The following is a 10,718-nucleotide window of genomic DNA, read 5'->3' as shown; positions in this document are numbered from 1 at the left end:
GAGGCCACTTTTGAACTCAGGTCTTCCTAATTCCAGGTCTCATACTTTACTCACTGTACCACCTAGCTGCCCTTTGAATATCTTTATCTTGCTTTTCTATCTCTAATTTTTAGCACAGTTTTTTGCCTATAGTAAGTGCTATATCTGCCTGCATTGCTACCTTAGATTTCCAAAAGTCTTTTCCTCTCCATTCTCTCCCCGGTCCTTCCTTATATTGCCAGAATAACTTTTCTAGATCTAATCAATCCCTCTTTGTTCAAAAATATTTTGTGGTCAGCTATTGCCTAAAAAGCAAAGTTCAAACTACTTTGTCTGGCATTCAAGGTCCTCTAAAAGGAATTGGAAGGGACCTCAGAGACTTCCTAATCCAACCCATATGTGACTAGGAATGTCCTCTATAATATCCATGAGGGATCATCCACTTCCTCATTTGAAGACTTCTAGTGAAAAGGAACGTGATACAGTGAACAAAGTGTTTAAAGAATCTTCTTTTCTTGTTTTTCTTTTTTTAACCTCTCTTCTCTCTAAATTTTCATTACACTATTCTCTCCTGTTTCTTCTGCTACTTGACTGTTCTTCAATCTCTTTTGTTGACTCTTCATTCAAATTACAACCTTTAACCGTCCTCTCTTCTTTATACATTTTCTCTCTTGGTGTCATCAGTTCTCATGGAGTTAATAATCATCTCTGGGCAGATAGATAGACATATCTAGCCCCAATCTGTGCCTTGAGTATCAGCACATCACCAACCACCTATTGATCATTTCAAAGTAGAAGGTCAGCTAGGTGGCACAGTGAATAGAGCATTAGCCCTCCAGTCAGGAGGACCTGAGTTCAAATACAGCTTCAGACATTTGACCTTTACAAGCTCTCTGAGATCTTGGGCAAGTCATTTAACCCTAGTTGCCTCTCCAAAGGGGAAAAAAAATAAAGATCATTTCAAAATGGATATCCTGAAGACATTTCAAACTCACATGTCCAAAAAAAAATCTTTATAATTCACCTCTCCTGCCACCAAAATTTATCTTAGCACAGTACCTGTCAGATAATAGGTGCTTAAAGCATTTCTTAAAAATGTTTATTGATTGTTGAAGACACCAGTATTTTTTCAGTCTCCTAGGTTTATAACATCACAGAATTACAGAATTTGAGAATTATGATTCAGAATAACCAACAAGTTGTCTTCTGCTTCTGCTCAAAGACCTCTAAAGTCTTTGATGGTTAAACTGACAACTTTTAAATAATTATGGAGTAAATTCAGTGTAATAGGGACAATTAATACAATAAGATAAGGGCCAGACTTGTGACTCCATTGCTGTAGGCAACTACCAGTTTAGCACCTTCTGTTAACTTTTTGGAGAGTTGCCAAGAGCTCTAAAAGATTAAGTGACTTGGCCAGGGTCAACAGCTCTGGGTCGGAGGCAAGTTCCTTCTAGCAAGTCTAGACTGACTGCCTTTGGGAAGATTGGCTTTGAAGACTCTAATAGTTGTTTTCTTCCAAGTGTGAGAAAGGCCTCTTAGTGTGGGATCCTATAGTGTCAGAAAGAACAGAGTTGAATTTCTAAGTTTGAAAAGTCTCTGGTGAAGGGGAAAAAGAGGAGTGAAGGAGATGTAAGGAAGGAATACAAAAGGAGAAGGAGAAGGGGAAAAGACAGAGAGAGACAGAGATTAGAAGACTTGACTTAGAATCTTTGAATTAGTTGGAAACGTTTGCCTTCCCTTCTCCAAGTTGGTTTTAAGACAATCCAACAGAGAGGAACTAAAACAATGGAAGGGAAATCTGTGGATATTGGATTGATCGAAATTCAACTAATTGGGAAATCACTCTCCTGACCTGGCTATCAAGAAAGTGCCTGGGATCTTGGTACATTTTATGAATTCTGTTTTCTGTTGTTGATATTCAATTATTTCAGTCTTATCCAACTTATTATGACCTCCTTCAAGATTTTCTTGGCAAAGAGAACAAAGTGGTTTGCCATTTCCTTCTCCAGCTCATTTTATAGATGCAGAAACTGAGACAACTAGGATTAGGTGACTTGCTTAAAGTCATCCATCTAGTTAGTGTCTGAGGCCAGATTTAAAATCAGGAAGATGAGCCTTCCCACCTCCACATCTAGCACTGTGTTTACTGTAACATTTAACTGTCTATGAATTCTATTTGTCCATTTGTATTTTTAAACTTTTTCAGTTTTTAGAGAGAAAGGAAGTCTTGAAAGAGGGATCATATCTCTAGTCCAAATCCCTTAGGAGCTAATCTCATTACCTCCAAGGAGCCTATTCACTTTGCATCTGGGGCTTAAGGGGTTTTTAGTTTGTTTTTTCTTCATCCAGGAGAGAGGGGGTAAGACAAAACCCTGAAGAAAAGACCATGCCCTGAGCCAGCCCCAGTGACCTCTGCTGGACAATACTGACTTCAAGGCTAGCTCAAAGTCACAAATCCAGTGAGTTAGGGGATGTCTCCCCCCAATATAGGAAGACTTCCACCACTAGAATGGGTGAATGAGAACAGTTTGTTCCAATTTCCATTTGTTTCAATTTATATTTAATTAGATAAACATTTAGAAAAACACCTAGGTACAAGACAGGGTTTTGTCTTTGTACATATTTAATCACCCCTTTCCAAATTTTTTCATCCCTTATTTTTATCCACCTTTCTCTACTCTCTCACCTGAGAATCTCTTCTCTGACTTTACTGAACAATTGAAACCATTAACTAGGAACTTTCTCTTCTTCCTGCCTCCTCATCTCATATCACTCTGCTATCTTTTGCTACTATCTTCTCCTTTGGACCTTTTTCCTTGCTAAGACTAATTCCCCTTTATTCATAAATTGGTAAGCGGGACCCTGGAAACCTACTATATGCCTGTTATCCAAGACCATTCCTCCTAAGTTTAGCAAGGCTCTTCACCATGTTGGCTTTGTAGGATAGCAAATTTTTCAACTCATAAAGCTCAACTTCTAATATATGACATTGTGCCATTGGTCAGTCAATCACAAATCCCTTCAAGATTAAATATTTTTAAAGTGTCTCTTATTTTGACCCTGTCCTTTGGCAAGTTGTACTTTATGTCTGTTTACATTGTTGTAAATCCCCAAAGGTGCTCTCTTCAAGAAGCAGTGACATTCCATTTTGAATCTATACTAGAAGTAAACCTGGTGACTAAGATGACTCCACCTGATGAAAATAAGCAAAACTTGGGGGAGGACTTTTTTCCCTCTGGGACTGAAAGACAATCAAAATATGGGCTATGGCCTGGGTGTAGCTATACCACACAGACTCAAGTCAGCTTTTATTCAGAACTCTTTTGTCAACTCAGCAACTCCTTTGTGGAAACTACACCCAAAGCAGTTTGAGTCATGTCATTTTTATAACATTAAAATGGAACAAATGATAATATCTATTCTTTTTCCTCAGTTAAACCATGAATAGTTTTCTGCTACTCATTCACTTTTCAATGTTTAAACTCTGATAACAAAATTAAATTTTATTTTGAACTCTAAACAATTTTTAGTTAAATCAAGACAGCCAAAGAATCCCTAATATTAATTTTTAAGTTTGATCTGAAGAGGAATAAGGACTAAAGTGAGATAAAGAAAAGAGAGATGACTGACAAAGAGTAATGAAAAATTTTAAATACATACAAGGAAACAAAATGTTTACCTACTCTGTTATAGGGAAAGGAGAAAAATTGGTAATTTGAGGCTTTGCTTGTAGATAATTGAAGACCTGTACTTCCTTTGTCACAAGTCTTTCAGTCATTGATCCCTCCAGGGTAGAAAATCATAAAAATAAAAAAAATAAAAACAATGGTTTGTGGAAGCTGGAGTAATTTTAGATCTATTTAGGGAGTTAATAGGATTTGAACACCACTAATTAAATTACTCAGTCACATATGGGTTTTTAAAAGGTTGGATGAAGATGACAAAGTCTCTACCCTCTGGAAAGTTCTAATCTGAAACAAGGGAATATGATTAACACCCATCATTGAAGCTGTCTTTTCATGAAGCTTTCTGTTTTTTTAAAAAAAATTATATCATTGATACACTAGTATCATGCTCTCTACCTCTTCCTCTGCTCCTAAGAGACAGCCTTTTAGTTGCAAGAAAGAAGATTAAGAGAGGAGGTTTATCAAAGGAATTAATAACAACATAGCTATAACCCAGGGAGGGGGAAACAAAGTCAAAATCAGAAAGGTGTGAGGTTGCCACAATAGCAACAGGCATCTTCTTGTCATCCACTACCATAAATAGTGAGCTAACCCTATGAAAAGAGATAGGAGGACACTGCAAGAAAACCAAGACCAAGAAAAGGCCCAATTCTAGTTTTTTGTCTTTTCCCCTGCAACCCAAATCCTTGCTCCAGGTCCAAGGAAGAACCATGTTCAAAGCTCCTTCAGAGATCCTAAGGCTCAAGATTAGCCTGGGGGGCAGTCAGGTGGTAGTGGACAGAGTACTGGTCCTGGAGTCAGGAGGACCTTAGTTCAAATCCAGTCTCTGACACATAATAATTGCCTATCTATGTGACCTTGGGCAAGTCACTTAACCCTCCTGCCTTGTAAAAACTAAAAAAAAAAAACCCATTAGCCTTACTGGAACCATGAGTCCAACATTAAGTAGAACTAGACTATACTGTTCCCAATTCTCTTGCTTTCCTTTAAGGAGGGAACTAAATAAACTCAAATTTCCTAGGATTCCTAAATTGAATACCATCTAAATATTGCTAAGTATTGTAATAGACTTTTGAGTTGCAGCCAAGAGATAAAGGTTTTATTATTCATTGCTTTAGTACAATTATGTATTTGTTCATTGTTTTATTTGATTCTATGCCAAATACAAATAGCATATGCAGGTAAGTATGTTTGCTTCTGTGTGAAACAACTCTGTTGTGCTATGGTCATATGATTAGAACTTATTAAGGAAATAGAGATCAAGGAGGAAGTGAGGTTCATCTTCAGATGGAAGCTTAAAAATTGATTTCTGTTTGGGTAAATCAACCAGAAAAAATGAAGCTATGATCTCCTCAGCACTTATGCTCAATAGGGTAAAACCACAAGGGTAAAAGTATCAATATTCAGATTCTTCCCATTCAATATAATCAGGAGAATATAATTAGTAGAGCCACCTAATGGCCAAACATTTTGTTTTAAGCATAATTACCAGCCCCCATAATACATGCCTCCAAGTATATTCTCATTGAACTACCTTCTGGAATAATTGCAACTGACAGTTCATGTTATTTACTAATACTGGAATTTACTGTATGATAGGAAAAATAATTTCTAGCCTTACCCACACATGTCCAAGAACGTAGTTACACACTATGTTCTTTTAATGTGTTAATAGTATAACACCCTTTGGTCTCTTTGGAGGTGTGAATATCTTCCTCATTGAATCAAGAAGGCATCAAGAAGTTAGCCCCACTCCTGAGTTTAAAATGAAATTCATGGAAGAACTTCAGAGATTGAAAGTAGAAGAGATTGCAATCAAGGAAGTGAGAGGAAGGACATTTTCTGTCTTCCTCTGCACCTTAGATGGACCGTGTAACTTTGAAGGAGAGACACACACTTCAGACAGACACAGATATAGGAAGATAATTACCTGAGGTTTACAGGAGCAGCTTCAAGACACGTGAGCCAGAGTAGGGACCTAGCTGAGTCACTCATCTGATAAGATCCTAGACCCAAGCAGCAATGCTGAACTTTGCAGTATCAGAAATCATAAGTGGCTGTTGCTACATGTGTATCCATTCACCAATAGACACTGCATTACCATTGTGCTATTGAGTCTACTCTTTCCATGAACTTTATAAATATTTGTGGGGAAATAGGCCCCAGGTTTTGAGGGGGACATTTGGTAACTGTTCTAGTATAGCCTCTGAGTAAATATCTCTGTTAAAAGCAAAATAAATCTACTGATTGTTAAAGGGAAGCAAACGGGTAAGGATTTATTTTTTTTTTAGTTTTTTAGGGGTTTTTTTTGCAAGGCAATGGGGTAAAGTGACTTGCTTGCCCAAGGCCACACAGCTAGGTAATTATTAAGTGTCTGAGGCCGAATTTGAATTCAGGTCCTCCTGACTTCAGGGCCAGTGCTCTATCCACTGCACCACCTAGCCACCCCAAGAACTCTCATATTGATCCATATTGTTAGGAATGTAATACTATAGTGTCTGAGGAAAGTCAAGGATCAGTATTTTCTTAGTTCAGGTTCAATGTTTGGATGAAATGAGGCATTCTAAAATCATTGAATAGTTAACAAAAATAGGCTTACTCTGCCCTGACATTGCAAAGACTGACAAGTATAAAGTGGCATTTTGCTTCCCTGAATATACTTCTTTTCTTTCATTATTCTTTTTAAAAAAAAGGATCTATTTATCAGAGCAGAATATGGTGAAAGATGTGAGAACTCGTTGGTCTCCATAAATCTGACTGGCCATTTTTTGCCTTTAAGTGACCAGAAAGTACACTAGGGAAGCCAGGGCCAATCAAAGCACAGCTTTGTCTACTTTTAGGGAAAGCAAATATCTGGCTAAGGGAGCAAGGAGGAGGGGCCTGATCCTATCCCATATGTGGGGTACATACTAGACCTATCATGTCTAAAGTTACCTCTAGAACCTGAAATAGAGCCACTCTCCAGGGACTCAACCTTTGAGTGTTAAGTACAATCTGACTTGGGAAAGAATCCCAGAGTGGACTTTTGGGAAAGAATAGAAGTGTTCTTTAACTTTAGTAATTTGGTACCAACATTTTCCATTATATTTCAAGTAAAGTTTGTGATCTTTGTTCTGTTCTTTTGACTCTACTTTCTTTGTTATGCACAATTGTTTCCCTGAATTCTGCATATTAATTGTTCCTTATAGCACAATATTCTACTAACATTCATATAGCAATAACAGTGGACATTTGAGTAACATTTTAAGGATTATATCATTATCATTTGAAGTGCATGACAACCAAATAGGTACTAAAAGAACAATTATCCTTATTTTTATATAAGGAGAAACTGGTTAGAGAGAAGTTAAATCAGTGACACCTAATGTTCTATCTTTACTCTTCCACTATTCCAAAGGGAGAAGGAGAAATTGAAAACTTTATTTACCCCCAGAACAATGGAACAGCTTTCTCTGGACAATCCTGTCCCACCTCTCCTCTCCTATGTAGGAGAAATTTCTATTTTATTACAGAATTTTATAAATTCTATTTATTATTTACTTACTAATGGAGGAGTGAGATAGTTTTGCCCATAAAATATAAAGTTCCTCTTATTTTCCTGAATTTTCCCTTTCCAATTTTTGACTCCTTAAATTCTTAAGTTCATCATCTGTTTTTTAGATATGTGTAGTTTTTTTAAAGCCACCAAAAACTAAATAAAACAAGACCCTTCACTACTTCTATTGCCTTGTCTAGTTCTGACCGAATGCAACAATTAGGGGATATCAATGGTGATAGGTGAACAATATAAAGAGCACAAGAAGGAACAATCAAAACAGCAAAGAAGTTAACCAGGTGGTATAATGGGAGCCAATAAGGAGAGAATATCTAGGAGTCCTAGATATCCAGCCTATGTTGAATATTGCAGAAAAATCAATGAGTTGAATAAAAACTTAATCAGATTTTATAGTTTATTCAAATCCATGAATACTCAAATCTTTTTCTTTTATAGTAGATCTTTCAGCCAGCCTTCTGGTTTAGGACTTCCTAAATTCTGTAGTTCTGAAACTTAATAAACACAAGGAAACTTGAGTGAAACTTAAACTCAAGTAAAAAGGATTGAACAATAGACATAAAATGTCATTAGATGAATTCATATTACATGTCATTTGAATACTAACAACAGATTATAATTATATTGCTGATAAAGAGGATGAGATATCTGAAATTCACCCTTAGGATAAAGAATTCAGAGCAAGCAAGGAACAGGAAGTCCCTTCTCCTCAGTGTGGTCTTTGATCCCCCATTCCACCCTTCAACAGTTGAAGTGAAGAGCCATTTCTTGAGTCTCTTTGGGTAGCTCTATTAAGAGAGAGACAAGTGTTTGCACATTGATGGCAATCATTTGGTTATGACATAAAGATAAGCCGGTTTCACTCAGTGTTTATTGTTTGTTTTTGTTTTGTTTTGTGAGATCAGACCTATGTACATTAATGTAAAGAACACTCTCTACCAATGTAAGTCAACTTTCCTCCTCAACTTGAAGATTTGAGGGAAGTGAGATACTGAGTGATTAAGTTACTTGCCCAGGGTCCCACAAGCGGTAGTAGAATTAGGATTTGAACCTAGGACTTTGCTATTATACTCTATTTGTTATATCCTTCTGTTTTTTCATTAAGTAAATACAACAGGAAAAACAGATACCTTACATAGCTATAGCTAGTGAGAGAGTTATTAATCAGATGAGGGATTGAGAAAATCACAAAAGTTAGAAAAGGTCATTCAATTCTATTAAACTAAAAAGATCTTTGCATTTGAAAAAAAGCAATCCAACTAGAGTAAGAAGAAAAACTATTGATTGGGGAAAATGTAAAATATTCTAAGAGTTTAACATCCAAGTTGTATAGGGAACTAACAAAAGTACATAATATCAAGGACTATTCCTTTAGTTTAAGGATATGAACAATAAGTTCTTAAAAGAAGAATTATCAAATGCTAATAACCAAAAGAAAGATTGTTTCAAATTACTAATAATGAGGGAACCAAAGACAATTCAAGTTTCACATTACACCGAACAGGTTGACAAAGATAACCAAGAATTGAAATTATCAATATTTGGAAGCAGTTAGGAGACACAGTGCATAGAGCACCAGCCCTGGAATCAGGAGTACCTGAATTCAAATCCAATCTCAGATACATAATACTTACCTAGTTGACCTTAGGCAAGTCACTTAACCCCACCCCTGAAAAAAAAAAAAGAAATTATCATTATTGGAAAGAGCTGCACAAAAACCAATACATGAATATACTCTATGGGTGTAAAGGTAAATTGGTCCCAACATTCTGGAAATTATACTAAGAAAGTAACTAAAATGTTCAGACTTTTTTGAACCAGAGATCCCACTGCTGGGCATATATTCTAAGGAGATCAAAGACAGAAAAGAAGGTCCCATACACACTAAAATATGTATAACATGTCACAAAAACCGTGAATAACATGGCCATCAATTATGTAGTGCAAACACAAATTATGATATGTAAATGAAATGGAATATGACTGTGTTGTAAGAAATAAGGAATAAGGAGAATTTAGAAAAGCATGGAAGGGGCAGCTAGGTGCCCAGTCCCAGAGTCAGGAGGACCTGGGTTCAAATCCGGTCTCAGACACTTAATAATTACCTAGCTGTGTGGCCTTGGGCAAGCCATTTAACCCCATTGCCTTGCAAAAACCTGAAGGAAAAAAAATCATGGGGAAGACATCTGCTGTGTGATTCTGGGTAAGTCCTTAACACTTCTGTCTCAGTTTTCTAATGTGTAAAATGAGTACATTGGACTCAATAATCTCTGTTATGAAGTGATACACAGTGAGGAACTAGGAAAAATAAGATACATAGTAAATATACAATGTAAATGAAGTAGGGATGAGGGATGGAAGTGAAGCTTAATACTATGAAATTATAATTAGGAATCCTAAAGGAGAGTTGAGAAAATGTACTTCTCTCCCTTCTTTGCAGAAGTAGAGGACTATGGATATGAAACATTGTATATGATGTCCAACTTGATTGATATGTTGGTGAGTTTTGTCTGATATATCATCTTTTTAATTCTTCATTACAAGGAATGGCTTGTTGGAAAATGGAGGGGAAAAGAGTATATTCAAAAAATGAAAGTGATGTGAAAAGAAGAGGTACGAATAAAAAAAATTAAACCACATTTTTGTTGTTGGGGGTTTTTTTAGTTAAACTATGAAAACAACAAGCAGAAAATGAAAAAGATATAGAATAGGAAAAGCCAATGAATTCATTGGGGAATTCATGGAGGAGGAAAAAAAGATCTTGGAGTTTTCTTAGAAAAATATTCTGACAGGCTGGAGCCTCGGGTGCGAGCATGGCGTGACGGGGCGGCTGGGGCTGCCCCGGGAGGGCGCGGCTCGCGCTCTGCCTGGCCAGGCTGGCGCTCTCGAGCCCGGAGCCGGACCTACCGCGCCTACTGCGACCTGGGCAAGGCTGCCAGCTGCTCCTGCGCGTTCTCCTCCCGACGGAGTAAGGGCTTTGGGCTGGTGGAGCCCTTCCTGGGTCCCGACAGCATCCTGAACCAGTCCAACAGCTTCTTCGGTCTTATCTTTTATAGCCAGCAGCTCCTTCTGGGCTGTTCCAATGTTCCATGTGCTTCCAGACCATTGATATTCAGCTTCGTGCTTTCTCTTTTGGGTTCAGTTTACCTGGCACGGATTTTATTTTTTGTGCTCCATGACTTTTGCCTGGTTTGTGGCACCACCTATGCCATCAATTTGGGTCTAGCTATACTCAATTCCAGAAGGCAATGAGGCCCTTCAAACTTCAAGACCAAAGTAAAAAAGGACACTGACTTCCATGTTCCTAGCGGCGATCGACAAGTCCTAAATGAACTCTGATCTCAACCAGGAGCCCGCACCATCAACTACCAGAGTTTGGGTGAAGACTGAAGTATGGTGGCACATGCTTACAATTTAATCTGTGTTTGACTGTGTTCCATTAACTTTCCGTTCTTGAATCTCTACCACATCTCCTTGCTTTCCATATGCAAAGACAG

General features: G+C 37.4%; 1 pseudogene; it reads left to right on the top strand.

Moving 5' to 3' along the window:
• Positions 1 to 10,052: 10,052 nt before the first annotated feature.
• LOC141494252 (vitamin K epoxide reductase complex subunit 1 pseudogene) lies at positions 10,053 to 10,514 on the top strand (annotated as a pseudogene).
• The last annotated feature ends 204 nt before the right edge of the window (positions 10,515 to 10,718 follow it).

This window comes from Macrotis lagotis, chromosome 7 (assembly GCF_037893015.1).
Source record: "Macrotis lagotis isolate mMagLag1 chromosome 7, bilby.v1.9.chrom.fasta, whole genome shotgun sequence".
Taxonomy (NCBI): Eukaryota; Metazoa; Chordata; class Mammalia; order Peramelemorphia; family Peramelidae; genus Macrotis; species Macrotis lagotis.
The sequence above is the reverse complement of the archived record's forward strand: the minus strand, read 5'-3'. Positions and strand labels throughout refer to the sequence as shown.